Source organism: Engystomops pustulosus, chromosome 4 (assembly GCF_040894005.1).
Source record: "Engystomops pustulosus chromosome 4, aEngPut4.maternal, whole genome shotgun sequence".
In the NCBI taxonomy this organism is placed as follows: domain Eukaryota; kingdom Metazoa; phylum Chordata; class Amphibia; order Anura; family Leptodactylidae; genus Engystomops; species Engystomops pustulosus.
Window position 1 is genome coordinate 61,247,605 of NC_092414.1, and position 15,635 is coordinate 61,263,239.

Here is a 15,635-nt window from a genome sequence, read left to right on the forward strand (position 1 = left end):
GTCCCCCAACATTGATGAGAAAAGACCTTTTCCATTCACGAGAATGGGAGCCAGTAACTAAATTTGACATTCTAAACATGCATATTGTTACCTTAATGGTATCTGAGAAATGGTAGTTTCCAAGCACAGCACATGCCCCACAATAGATAGGTAGCCCCTGCACATACCTCTGAGTACATAGGTAGTCATAGCAAAACAAAATTCTAATTAATGCTCACATACTTGTGCTCTATGCAGCTGGCTCCTCCCTGCTCCCACACTCTTTATGACACAGGAGCCATGGCCACCAGTGTCGTTGCTTAGCCAATAGTGCCTGGGTCATAGACACTGGATTCTGGCATCTACTCCTCTCTATGACACAGACAATGTTGCCTAAGTGGTCTCATCTCCTTGGCCACTCGCATTGACATCCGGTTCTCAGGGCATCTCGAAGAGCAGCATCTGGAACAAATTGAGACCAGAATTTTTTTGACTGCCCTGCTCGGCACCAGTCTTTCAAAGGCCACCGCAGCCATCCATCTTGTCTGCTCCAGAGGAGGACATGCAGGTGGATAAAGCATGTTTGACCCCCCAAGAACGCTCCAGATGTTGTCAAGAGAATTTGAGTCTCTATTGTGCCAGCCCGGAGCACTTTCTGGTCCTGTCCACTCTGCCCACGATCTTTGGGAAACACACGCACCTAGGGTTTCCGGGAGAGGCATCACTAGGTGAGAATAGAGCTTTTCCCCTCCTGAATATTCCAGTCTTACTTAGTTCCATGGCCAGTTTTAAGCTTCTGCCTTCCTGGATTCTAGCTCTGCAGGAAACTTCGTGGATGCTGCCCTGGTCTCCCAGCATTATCTCCCAGTAGTCCATCTTTAGAAGGTGCTGGTCATCTCCTCCATCAGTGGGCAGATCCTCTGCAATCCATTCTGGTACCGCACCGAGCCTCTATTTCTGCAAGTCGGTGCACTGCACAAGGAGAGACTCAGTCCACTTCCTTCCTTCTGGGTCTTCTGTGGTAGCAGGGCAATGCAACCATGTTCAACTGGGAGGTTCTTTGCTGGGGAGCAGAATGCCAGTCACGCTGTTTTGTGGTACCTCATCCTGTATCCACCACGGTTTCTTCAGTGTCCCCCAAGCCTCTTGTGGGTCTCCCTGCTCCATAATGGAATTTGCAGATGTCTGTTTGGAGAAGCAAGTGGAGACTTTGCCACCACACCGAACCTATGACTGCCCTATAGACCTGTTGCCGGGCACTTCTCTGCCACGGGGTCGGGTGTATTCTCTGTCAGTACCTGAAACCACATCTATGTCGGCTTATGTGAGGGAGATTCTGCAGAAGGGGTTCATACATAAGCTCTCTTCTCTTGCGGGTACTGGATTCTTCTACATCACCAAATAGGATGGTTCTCTCATCCCGTGCATTGACGCACTACCTCTGATCACAGAACTCTTCCACCACCATCGTGGAGCCAAGGTCTACATGAAATGTCATCAAATGTCATCTGCATACATGAAGGTGACAAATGGAAGACTACCTTCAATACTCGTGATGGGAACTTCGCGTATCTGGCCATGCCCTTTAGACTCTAATACGACTGCTGTATTTCAAGACAAGTTCTCAGGCACTTACGGGCCAATCACCTATATGCCAAGCTCGAGAAGTTCCAGTTACACTAAAAGGGTCTTACATTCCTTGGGTATGTCATTTCTGAAAAGGATCTACAGATCCTACAAAGATGTCTGCGGTACTTCAGAGGACTCACCCAGTGGGACTTCATGCTATCCAGATATTACTGGGCTTCGCTAACTATTACTGGCATTTTTTCTCTCTTGTGTCCTCCATTGTGGTGCTGACTAAGGAAAATGCTGATCCAAAACTCTGGACTCTGGTGGCTGAAGAAGCTTTCTCCAAGCTGAAGTCTGCCTTTGTCTCTGCTTCCATTCTCACCCGGCCTGATACTGATAAACCGTTCCTGCTAGAGGTTGACACCTCCACGGTTGGTGCTGGAGCCATTCTTACCCAGAAAGGGCCCAAAGGTCGAACCCACACTTGCAGCTTCTTGTCAAAGACATTCTCAGCTGCAGAGAGTAATTATTCCATAGCCGATCAGGAGCGTCTGGCCATAAAGCTAGCTTTGGAAGAATGGCAAGACCTGCTCTTCGGTAGAGGATACTAAGTTGGGGACAGTGCTCTCGTGTGGCTGGGCACCCTGGGGTGCAGAGATATGTCCCTCTCATATCCCATTTCTATTGGTTGCCAGATCTGGTCAAGGATGTACAACATTTTGTGAATTCCTGCACTTTCTGTGCCCATAACTAGTCGTCACGTCTCAAGCCAGCTGGTGTGCTCCTGCCATTGCCGATACGCAGTTGCCCGTGGACTCACATAGCCATAGACTTTGTTACAGATCTTCCGCCATCCTCCAGTAATACCGTCATCTGGGTGGTCACAGACTGGTTCTCTAAGATGTCCCGCTTCATTCCTTTGCCAAGTCTGCCGTCAGCTCCTCATCTTGCCAGCCAGTTCTTCCTTCAAGGACTTCCTCTACGGCACTTTGTCTCTGCTCATCAGGACGATTAGTCTACCTTCTTACCTTGGACAAAATTCTCATATAATTCTCTGGACTCTGAATGTGCCAATGCCACTCCCATGTTTATTTTCTATGGATGACATCCATGCCCACACCTCGCTCTGTCACTGCCTTCTGATGTTCCTGCCATGGAAGAATTGGTTCAAGACCTCAAGTCCATCTTGGGCAAACGTGTAAGTCTCTACTTTGGGTGTCCGCCCCCCCCCCCCCCAAAACCATGTCTGACAAGAGATGCAGGTCTCCTCCAGTCTTCTCTCCAGGTGATAAAGTGTGGCGGTCTTCTAGATACATCCGGCTGAAGATTCCCAGTTACAAACTTGGTCCTCGGTTCCTGGATCTTTTTGAGGTGCTGAAGCCCATCAACCCCATGGCCTGTAAGCTTTGTCTTCCTCCTACCATGCGCATCCTGAACTCCTTCCATGTCTCCCTTCTGAAACCTGTCATCCTGAACTGCTTCTCCCGGCAAGTACCATCTCTTGCTCCTGATTCTGCCGATGTCTTTGAGGTAAAGGAGATCCTGAGGGAAGCTGTTCTGTTCGACTGGAAGGGGTTCGGGCCGGATGAGAGGTCTTGAGAGCCTGAAGACAACATTCTGGACTGTTGTGTTCTTCAGAGGTTCCTTCAGGCCAAGAAGAGGGGGAGGCCGAAGGGGGATACTGTCACACGTGCCCCTGCAACCCATGTCTTGGGTTGAAGACGCACCTGTGTGCCCTGCCATGCCAGCTGTGCTGCAGCAGCATCTCCTAGGTTGCACTTCTACCGGCACTGTAAGATTTAAAGGGCCAGTGCGCCAGTCGCTGACCTGTTAAATAGCTGGCCTCTTCCTGTGACCCCTGATTCTATACACCGTCTTGGCCACCACCACAAGTAAAGTCATGCCTGTGGAGCGACCTGCTGGTATTCCAGCCCGCTTTGCGGCGGGCTCTGTTGAAAACTGGGTGCCACTTAGACTCCACTCCCAGATGTCGGCTTACGTCATCACTCACGGTGATTTAGTGGGTCCACTACCCCTGATCCTTACAGATACACGTCTGACTGTAAAGAAGCACATACAATAACCAGCTAACAGAATAGCCTCCTGTAAAAAAAAAAAAAAAATTCATGTAGAAACCAAACAAGTTTATTTGTGGTGCCAACAAATAATAAATAAGATGCACCGATAAGCTGTCAGGAATACTATAATAATTGACCCCCAATAAGTACTTTTTCAACTTACATTTTACTGACTAATAAAAAATTTCACAGGAACAAGCAATAGTATAGTAGTAATAATATAGACATACCAAGCGTGGATTACATGTAATTTTATTTTGGTCGTGCAGGACCCTTCAGCATTTCCGCTAGAGTTGACATGAAAAGTAATCACTATATAAACCCAGCATGAGATCCATCTGTATCAAGAAACTATGTTTACAAACATCAGATTCATTACCTATATAGAAGAATTTACATCCATTAGGTTGACATAGGCACTATGGAACAGAAAACTCCAAGGGAGGAACAATGTAAAGAATAAACACACCCATGAGTCTCAAAATATTTGAAAAAAGAAAGATAAAATTTACATTATGAAGGAAGATTGAGGCACATTTACTTACCTGTCCGACAAAGCTCCCCGAAAGTGCATTGTCTGACGAGATTGTACTCTGCTGCGATTCACTAAGATTGTGCACCCTAGGTCCTGTAAATTTCTCTTCCCCGCACAGGTCCTAATGGGGAAGTGGGGACTGTCTGTCTCCAAAACAATGAAATCAAGGTTGATGAATTTTTGAAAAATTTGCCATTTTCAAAATTCGAAATCATTGCGTTTTCAGGCAGATAGATTTACCACCTAAATAAGTTGCTGAATAACATGTCCGATTTGTCTAAATTACATTTTCATAATTTTTGAAATGTCTGGATAATTTATTTTGATTGTCACGCGGCTTACAAATTGAATATCGCTTTTACGGATTTTCAGAATTGACTTTTTTGGGGATAAATACAGTTTTGAATGAAATTTTACATATTTAGCATCAAAATGAGATGCTAAATATGGGATGAGATGCTTTTTCCAGTGTTAACATTTTGGGGTTGGTATCCCCTATTTTTGAGGGCAGGAGTAGAAAAGCATCATTTCTGTAGTGGATTTATTACTTTTTTTTTTGGTGTTCACCGTATAGACTAATAATCATGTTATCTTTATTTTACGGGTTGATATGATTACGGGGATACCATAAATGAATATTTTTTCTTATGTTTTACTAAACCATTGTTAATTTTTTGGCTACGGAGCTGGTTGAAGGCTTGTTTTTTTGCGGGCCATGTTGTACTTTGCACCAGTATCATGTCGGAGTACATATATTTTTTTGATCACTTTTTATAGCATTTTTTGTGGGATTGAAAAGGTAAAAATCATAATTCTTGGAGGGTTTATAACAGTTATTTTTACGGCGTTTATTGTACAGGTTCAATAACTATTTACTGTTATTCTATGGGTTGTTATGGACGCGGTGATACTATATATATGGGGTTTGTGATATGATTTAGACTTTTTTTGAGTTATATGTCTCTTTATATGTTTTGGGGCTTTTGGGCATTTTTAGTGATTTATTAGTTTATTTTTTTTATTGAATAAGTTTTTTTTTTACTTTTTCACTTTTTTTTACCATGGGACATGAACAAGCAATCATCTGATTGGTTGTTCATGATAATATTCTGCAATACAGAAGTATTGCAGGGTATTATCAGTGTCAGCCTATACAATTGCATAGGCTGGCACTCTGCCTGTAGGATGACATCACAGACGCCATCTTACTGGCCGTTCTTGCAGGTAACTCTGGGGTCCAGATCGGCAATGGCGCCCCCCGAAAATGGTCTCGGGGGCGATCGTGGGGGAAAGACCCCCACGATGCTGACCGCGACATTTAATAGGTTAAGCACGGGTGTTACACTGGGGTGCCGGCTATAAGTTACAGCCGGCACCCCGTGTTTCCTGATGTCGGTTCGGCTCAGATCTTGAGATGAACCGACATCGGCTCAGCGCCCAATATATCGGATGCTGAGCGTTAAGCGGTTAAGATGTGGAGAAACTATTTAGAGTGTGATTTCCCCAACCCCAACGGCAAATTCCCAGGAGATATGCAACCAGGTCTATCTTTAGGTCCATCCTGAAGACCTGCTTTAAGACTATTTGGACGTTGACCCAAAAAGGATGTACACTCACCGGCCACTTTATTAGGTACACCATGCTAGTAACGGGTTGGACCCCCTTTTGCCTTCAGAACTGCCTCAATTCTTCATGGCATAGATTCAACAAGGTGCTGGAAGCTCCTCAGAGATTTTGGTCCATATTGACATGATGGCATCACACAGTTGCCGCAGATTTGTCGGCTGCACATCCATGATGCGAATCTCCCGTTCCACCACATCCCAAAGATGCTCTATTGGATTGAGATCTGGTGACTGTGGAGGCCAATGAGTACAGTGAACTCATTGTAGGCTGTGGCATTGCAACGATGCTCAATTGGTACCAAGGGGCCAAAAGAGTGCCAAGAAAATATTCCCCACACCATGACACCACCACCACCAGCCTGAACCAAGGCAGGATGGATCCATGCTTTCATGTTGTTGACGCCAAATTCTGACCCTACCATCCGAATGTCACAGCAGAAATCGAGACTCATCAGACCAGGCAACATTTTTCCAATCTTCTACTGTCCAATTTCGATGAGCTTGTGCAAATTGTAGCCTCAGTTTCCTGTTCTTAGCTGAAAGGAGTGGCACCCGGTGTGGTCTTCTGCTGCTGTAGCCCATCTGCCTCAAAGTTCGACGTACTGTGCGTTCAGAGATGCTCTTCTGCCTACCTTGGTTGTAACGGGTGGCGATTTGAGTCACTGTTGCCTTTCTATCAGCTCGAACCAGTCTGCCCATTCTCCTCTGACCTCTGGCATCAACAAGGCATTTCCGCCCACAGAACTGCCGCTCACTGGATGTTTTTTCTTCTTCGAACCATTCTCTGTAAACCTTCGAGATGGTTGTGCGTGAAAATCCCAGTAGATCAGCAGTTTCTGAAACACTCAGACCAGCCCTTCTGGCACCAACAACCATGCCACGTTCAAAGGCACTCAAATCATCTTTCTTCCCCATACTGATGCTCAGTTTGAACTGCAGGAGATTGTCTTGACCATGTCTACATGCCTAAATGCACTGAGTTGCCGCCATGTGATTGGCTGATTAGAAATTAAGTGTTATCGAGCAGTTGGACAGGTGTACCTAATAAAGTGGCCGGTGAGTGTATAAATGTGCAGTCTTAGAATATATGGAACATAAAGGCCCCGGGAGCATCACATCTCTAAGAAACATTGGGAATAAGGGGATTAAGTTTCTGTAACAACGCAGGGGTATGATACCGCTGCATCAAAATCTTGTATTACAAGCATGTCTAATTGGTTCTAGGTACATTTGTGTCATACGTAGGACATATTGGTCTGAGATAAGTCCTTTTGAAGTGCAGTTACAGAGACTAAACCTTTTAAACTCTGCCAGGGGCGGTACTGTAGTTGAACCCAGGTTCGAGAGACAGAACTGATAAATCTGAGGGTAAGTGTTGATAGCAGGGGTAAATTACTCTGATGCTGTGCAGGGGTCAGTGATGGTAAGCAAGTGGTTAGTTGTAGGATGAGTAAGGTCTTTAATCCATTACCGACATGTGACGTAGTCGGGTGCGGGTGCATGGAGAGCCCTCTCCATAGCGCTGAAAAACATCGGAATGCGCTGGAGTTCACCGGGCCGGGCTGAGTGAAGGTAAGTGCAAGCTCCACGACAGATTTTTTTGTTTTAAATGCGGCGGTTTTTCCGAATCTGTCAGGTTTTCGTTCGGCCACGCCCCCCGATTTTCGTCGCGTGCATGCCAGCGCCGATGCGCCATAATCCGATCGCGTGCGCCAAAATCACGGGGCAATTCAGGGGAAATCGGCGCAAATCGGAAATATTCGGGTAACACGTCGGGAAAACGCGAATCGGGCCCTTAGTAAATGACCCCCATTGTGGTTGGCGGGATATGTCTGGCAGCCGTTGCGTGCGGTCGCAAAATCCAGGAGCGATCCGCACACAGAGCTGCATTTGCCCTAAATAAGCGAGTCTACCTCACCCTTTGATGGGGAATCGTAAGGGGCCATCAACCAGAATGTCCAGGAGCCAGGTAGGGCCACCACCAGGGGATTTCTACAAGAAACGGAGTGTGCAGGTGTCGGCAGAGGTGTCTATTTAGCAGAGTGGTAACCTCCCTTTCCCCCCTGCCAGAGCGCAGCTCGTACTTGCCCATTGCGGTGATGCCACAGATGCCACAAAAAGCGTGCTCCTCAAATTACTGAGGGACCATGGTATACCCTATCGCTGGGGATTCACCTTTAGCCTGACAGCGAGAAAAGACGACCACTCAGCTACTTTGTTTTACCCAGAGGATCTTTCCACCTTCTGTGATACTTTTCAGCTTACCCCTACAGAGTTGTCTGATTGCCCCAAGCAACCAACCCCATGGACTTGCCACCTCAGTGGCAGCCTGTCCAGCCATCGAAGCAAAGCCAGAGGGTGACAGAACCTGGCCGAAGTTCTCCTGGCGATGAGTATTGATGGTGCTCTTTTGATAGCTCTTTTCTGATTCCTGGACTTTCTCCTACTATTTTCTTTTTAATTCTTCCATCTCTACCCACTTTCTCTCTCTTTACTGGAAATAAACCCTGGTACATTCTCCACATTTACTTTTTTTAATTTTTTCATCTATGCATATTATGCTCTATATTCTCAGGGTTTCCCTGACCTGACTTGCTTACACAGACCCTATAGAGAAGTTCTGGACTGTGTTCTGAGCCATGTTTTGAAGCTCTGAAACAGTTTGGTATATCAGTACACGTTTTTCACCAAAGTAAATTTTCCTACATGTCTTTGCTCTCTGTTGTCATAGCCGTTACATCTGATGTTGTGCTGGGTTGTATTTTAGAAGATTTACCATAGGCTGCCCTCACTATCTGGAAATGTAATTCATGCAGTTTTTATGTATTTATGTTATGTAATGTTCTTCTTGTTCACCCATGAGTCTCTCTCTAGGTTGCTCTCCTCTCTTCTAAATCATATTGCGGAAACAGTATATGCTGGGCTCAGCTGGGAGGCCCTTTACCCAGAACGTCCGTCACCTCCGTAAATCTTCTATATAGCTGATAATTTGGTAATTTACATTGGCAATGGTTAAATTATTTTTTCTTTTCATTTCCCAGTATGTATGGATTGCCTTGCCTTGCCTTCTGCCCAACTTCTCAAGGGGTGAAAGCCCTCACTTTAGGCTTCTGCTACCTGATCCCTAAATGCTCACTTTATGTGAGCCGGCCTTCATCCCGGCCTCCCCAACTGCATGTGGGCGTCCTTCCTCTTGACACTGCACTGTTGACTCCTTCGCTTCTCCATGGACTGCTTGCCAGACCCTGTATCCCCATATACTACAAAATTTTGAAAAACCATTATTATATTTTGATAGATCGGGCATTTTCGGACGCGGCGATACCTAATGTGTTTATGATTTTTACTGTTTATTTATATTTATATCAGTTCTAGGGAAAGGGGGGTGATTGGAATTTTAATTTTTTTATTATCATTTTTTAAACTTTATTTTTTTTATTTTTACTATTTTTCAGACTACCTAGGGTACTTTAACCCTAGGTTCTCTGATCAATCCTATCATATACTGCCATACTAGAGTATGGCAGCATATGGGGATTTTCCTCCTCATTCATTACAATGTGCAATTGTAACGAATGGGTTAAAACTATACAGCCTCGGGTCATCGGAAGACCCGAGGCTGTCATGGCGACGGATCGCCGCTCCCCGTTGACGTCACGGGGAGCGACGATCCTCGGCAAGATGGCGGGGCGGCCATGCTGCCGGTGGCGATCGGCGGCAAAAGACTTACCGGCTATGGAGAGGGCTCTCCATGCACCCGCACCCGACTCCATGCACCCGCACCCGACTACGTCACATGTCGGTAATGGATTAACCCGACAAAAGTGCGGCGTTCGGGCCCTTAGTAAATGAGCCCCTATATGTTGTAATGGTATCCATTAAGGTGGAAATTAGAGCCCCATTGAAGTCAATGGGAGACTCAAGCATTTTTCAAGGGGACCAAGGCTCTGCACAGGGAAGCTTGGCCAAACACCTGGGAAGATCAGAAAATGATGGAAACACCACGGAAATGGACAGGAAACAGCAGGTGCAGCATGCATGGATGCCTCTGAGGCTGCTTAATCGCACCATTATAGGGCAACAGCATGGTGGTGACAGAGTGACCGAGTGAGGCAAGATAGCATCTAAAACACCCAATAATTGACCCTGACACTATAGGGGACGGCATGCAGAGGCAGCGGCAGCAGCGGCAGGCTAGAGAGTGGCATGGCGACATGCCCCAAATGGACTCAGGCTTCAAACCAATGGGTGGCAGAGAGGAACCAAAGGAGGTGAGCAAGAAGCGCTGAAATGATTTCCTATGTGAACAAAAGGTTGACGGTATATTTAGTTGACAACATAGCATGGCAGCAACAGAGTGACCAAGTTCCATAACGAATCTGGTGAAACACCCGAAAAATGAGCCTGACACAGCTCGTTTGCTAAGGGGACGACATGTGGAGGCAGCTATGGAGACAACTTCTGGTTTAGAGGTAAAAGGTTATAGGTTGTAGGTTGAAGGTTGCTGCAGTTCAAACAATGTTAGTTGGATCTTGGGATGGAGCTGGCGGTCCGCTGCAAGGCGAGCTTTCGCCTGTCCAAGTCCCTGCATCTTGGCTCCTCCCCACCCAAAATGGGCCTGGGGGCCAGAAGCGTTTACTTTGAAAAAATTATCATTTTCAAAGCAGGCGGGGTCGTTTGAATATTTCACCTAGGAATAATGGAATAGCATAGCGGTTCTATTTTTTTCGGACATGGTTCCATGATTAAGAGCGACAGTATGGGGCATCCATATTGCGCTGCTATGATTGAAACTTCAGGTCTCCAGCATGGCGGCGACAGATGGGCCGGGTTCCATTATGTATCTGGTGAAACACCCGAAAATTCTGCCTGACACAGTTCGTTGCTAAGGGGACGATGTGCTGTAGTTCCTCTTGCGCTCCATCGTCTGGGGTATAGACAGTTGAACACTGCACATGGAGACATTGGTGGACGCTGTGGAGCATTGTGGAGGCGAAATGGACAGGAAACAGCAGGGACAGCATGCATGGATGCCTCTGAGGCTGCCTAATCTTGGGATTTTGCTGGTGGTCCGTTTGGCGGTATATTTTGTGGATAACACAGCAGGGTGGCGACAAAGTTAACAAGTTTGATGTGGAAGCCATTGAAACAACCCAAAATTCTGCCTGACACAGCTCATTTGATAAGGGGACGATGTATGGAGGCAGTGAAGTAGTAGTAGATTAAAGGTGCTGCAGTTAAAACTATGTTAGTTGGATCTTGGGATGGAGCTGGCAGTCCGCTGCCAGGCGAGCTTTCGCCTGTCCAAGCCCCTGTCTCTCGGCTCCTCCCCCGCCCAAAATGGGCCTGGGGGCCAGAAGCGTTTACTTTGAAAAAATTATCATTTTCAAAGCAGACGGGGGCTGTTAACAGCACTTCTAAGAACCTTTTGTATAAGATCAAGTGTAGTACTGTTCTTATAAGTGATTGGCCTGGTTATGGCGGGGGAGGGGAACGTAAACAGATGCGCAAGTAGCGCTGAAATAATGTCGGTAAATGACAAAAGTCTGGCGGCATATTTTGTGGATAACACAGCAGGGTGGCGACAAAGTTAACAAGTTTGATGTGGAAGCCGTTAAAACAACCCAAAGTCTGCCTGACACAGCTCGTTTGCTAAGGGGACGATGTATGGAGGCAGCTATGGAGATGACGTGTGGAGGTAGCAATGGAGACAATAAAATTTGGATAGTTCCTTTATGTGGCAGTCCAAAAAAGTTTTCAAACCAGAGAAACAGGTAGGTGGCACTCCAGAAAAATTAAATACATAGGGGCAGATTTACTTACCCGGTCCATTCGCGATCCAGCGGCGCGTCCTCTGCGCTGGATTCGGGTCCGGCCGGGATTTATTAAGGTAGTTCCTCCGCCGTCCACTAGGTGGCGCTGCTGCGCTGAAAAGCATTGGAACGCGCTGGAGTTCACCGGCTCGGGCTGAGTGAAGGTAAGTGCAAGCTCTGCGACACATTTTCGGTTTTTAAATGCGGCGGTTTTTCCGAATACGTCGGGTTTTCGTTCGGCCACGCCCCCGATTTCCGTTGTGCGCATGCCGGCGCCGATGCGCCACAATCCGATCGCGTGCGCCAAAATCCCGGGCAATTCAGGGAAAATCGGCGCAAATCGGAAATATTCGGGTAACACGTCGGGAAAACGCGAATCGGGCCCTTAGTAAATGACCCCCATAGAGTACTATAGCTAGAGCCAGTTGGCCCTGGCACAAAATAGCCAGTTTCCTCTGCTTTAGTGTACAAAGAGGAGGAAAAGAAGAAAAATGAGGAGGAGGAGTGCATACATTATTCAGGTTGAGCTGCTTTCACCTGGTGGAGAATGGAAATCCGGAGAAATCCAGATTTTATTCATCTTGATAAGCGTCAGCCTGTCAGCACTGTCCGTGATAAAAACCCGCACTGACAACACGCTAGCGGCAGGGCAGGCAAGAACCTCCTAGGCGTACAGCGCCAGTTCGGGCCACATGTCCAGCTTTGAAACCCAGTAGTTGTAGGGAGCTGTGTGATCATTTAGGACGATGGTATGGTCAGCTACGTACTCCCTAACCATCTTTCTGTAAAGATCAGCCCTACTCTGCTGAGACTGGGGACAGGTGACAGTGTCTTGCTGGGGTGACATAAAACTGGCAAAGGCCTTGTAAAGCGTACCCCTGCCAGTGCTGGACAAGCTGCTTGCTTGCCTACTCTCCCTCGCTACTTGTCCCACAGAAGTACCCCCTCTGCCGCTAGCGCTGTCAGAAGGAAAATACTGTTTCAGCTTGTGCACCAGGGCCTGCTGGTATTCATGCATTCTCACACTCCTTTCCTCTCCAGGGATGAAAGTGTAAAGATTTTGCTTGTACCGTGGGTCCAGGAGAGTGAATACTCAGTAATCGGTGCTGGAATAAATTCTTTGAACACGAGGGTCACGGGATAGGCAGCCTAGCATGAAATCTGCCATATGCGCCAGAGTCCCAACACGCAAGAATTCACTGCCCTCACTGGCCTGACTCTCCATTTCCTCCTCCAACTCCTCTTCTTCTGCCCATACACGCTGAACAGTTAAAGACTGAACAATGCTCCCCTCTTCTGTCTCGCCAACATTCTCCTCCTCTTCCTCCTCATCCTCCTCCGATACACGCTGAGAAACAGACCGGAGGGTGCTTTGGCTATCAACAAGGGAATCTTCTTTCCCCGTCTCTTGTGACGAGCGCAAAGCTTCCGACTTCATGCTGACCAGAGAGTTTTTCAACAGGAAAAGCAGCGGGACGGTGAGGCTGATGATGGCGGCATCGCCACTGACCATCTGTGTTGACTCCTCAAAGTTACTCAGCACCTGACAGATATCAGACATCCGCGTCCACTCCTCATTGTAGACTTGAGGAAGCTGACTGACCTGACTACCAGTTCTGGTGGAAGTTGACATCTGGCAGTCTACAATCGCTCTGCGCAGCTGGTAAACTCTCGATAACATGGTTAATGTTGAATTCCACCTCGTGGAATGAGCGAGCAGTTGGAGGCGTCGCTGAGCTGCCCTGAGAGTGGCAGCATCTGCGCTGGACCTCCTGAAATGCGCACAGATGCGGCGCACCTTCGTGAGCAAATCAGACAGATTGGGGTATGTCTTGAGGAAACGCTGAACTATGAGATTTAACACATGGGCCAGGCATGGCACATGTTTTAGTCTGCCGAGTTGCAGAGCCGCCACCAGGTTACGGCCGTTGTCACACACAACCATGCCTGGCTTCAGGTTCAGCGGTGCCAGCAACAGATCAGTCTGTGCCGTGATGCCCTGTAATAGCTCTTGAGTGGTGTGCCTTTTATCGCCTAGGCTCAGCGGTTTGAGCACCGCCTGCTGTCGCTTAGCGACGGCAATGCTGCTGTGGCTAGAGCTACCGACTGATGGCGCTATGCACACGGATGGTAATTCGGAGGAGGAGGTGGAGGAGGGGTGGGAGGAGGAGGAGGCATAGTAGGCCTTTGAGACCTGGACCGAGGTAGGCCCCGCAATCCTCGGCGTCTGCAGTATATGAGCAGCCCCAGACTTAGTCCCAGCCTCCACCAAGTTAACCCAATGTGCCGTCAGCGATAATTACTGGCCCTGCCTGGCAGCACTCGTCCACATGTCCGTGGTCAGGTGGACCATGTCAAAAACGGCGTTGTTCAGGGCACGGGTGATGTTGTCTGACACCTGCTGGTGCAGGGCTGGGATGGCACATCGGGAAAAGTAGTGGCGGCTGGGCACCGAATACCAAGGGGCGGCCGCCGCCATGATGTTTGCGAAAGGCCTCAGTCTTTGCCAGCCTATAGGGCAGCATCTCCTGAGTAATTTGGAGATGTGGACGTTGAGGGCTTGGGCGTGTGGGTGGGTTGCACTGTATTTCCTCTTGCGCTTCAGCGTTTGGGGTATAGAGAACTGGACGCTGTGGAGGACTGTGGAGGCGAAGGTGTGGTTTTGGCCCGGGAGGTGTTTGTAACGGGGTCCTGGGCAGGGGGATGACTAGCAGAGGCAGCAAATGACACAGGGGAAGGAGCAGTGGTGGACCCGGCTGGAGGTGAACGGCCTTGGTTCCATTGAGTGGGGTGTTTAGCATTCATATGCCTGCGAATACTGGTGGTGGTTAAGCTAGTAGTGGTGGAACCCCTGCTGATCCTGGTGTGGCAAAGGTTGCACACCACAGTCCGTCGGTCATCCGGTGTTTCTTTAAAGAACCTCCAGACTTCAGAAAATCTATCCCTCGCCAAGGAAGCTTTACTCCGTGAAACATTTGGCGCGGTTGCACCAGCTCTGGCCCTGCCTCTCCGTCTGGCCCCACCACTGCCTCTTCCAACCTGTTTTCGTATAGGACTCGCCTCCGTCTCACAAGCACTGTGTTCACCCGGCCTATCAACCCAGCTTGGGTCTGTCACCTCATCATCCTCCGATCCCTCAGTCTGCTCCCCCCTCGGACTTCCTGCCCTGACAACTTCACTTCTCATCGTCCGACACCTCTTTACACACTTCTTCCACTACGTCAAGAAGGTCATCATGACCCACAGACTGGGACTGGTGGAAAACCTGGGCATCGGGAAAGAGCTCAGCAGCAACCTGACAAGTGGTTTGTGACTCTGGGAAGGGTCCAGAAAACAGTTCCTCAGAGTATGCCTGCTCAAACGCCAAATTTTCCTGGGAGGGGGTAGACTGGGGGGAAGGAGGTTGAGGTGGAGGAGCTGGAGGAGTGCTTGTTCTGTCCCCACACAAGGCGATTGAAGGTGTAACTGACTGGTAGATAGCAACTGGGAAACTTTCCTACCTTCGTATCCAGAATGTGGAGCAGACAGGACCAGAGCTCAGATGCAGTAGATAAGATGCAGTAATCAGTGATGTGAAGCAAGACTTGGTTTATTTACCTCAGATACAGCGATAGTCACAGATACAGTGTTGTGTGGCTCTGAGATTGTTGATTCTGGTAATTGATGAGTCTTGAAAATGATATACGCTTCTGTAATACGGACATCTGAGCTGCTGGTCAGAATTTGATGCTTCAGTAACCCAAAACACGTGTGTTCCCAGTTACAGGCAACTGAAGATGGCTGCCACAGGAAAATAACAAGGAACAGGCTCCAAAACCACACCCACTTAGAAAAAACTTATAAAAACAAGCAGAGGGAGCGCATGTGCATCCTGACCAGCAGATGGCAACATAGCCCCAATATATCACATATAATGGAGGTAGAACAAAATACAGTAATGTAAACAGTAGAATAACAACATATACAACTAAGGGGAACAGCACACTCCCCGTCTGAAATTCCCTTTGGGGATTTCACTATGAACTAATGTCTA

General features: G+C 47.9%; 1 long non-coding RNA gene across 1 annotated transcript in view; it reads left to right on the top strand.

Moving 5' to 3' along the window:
- The window catches only part of LOC140128975 (uncharacterized), a 227,204-nt gene that overhangs the window by 121,237 nt on the left and 90,332 nt on the right, over positions 1–15,635 (top strand). The gene's annotated exons all lie outside the window — the stretch shown is intronic.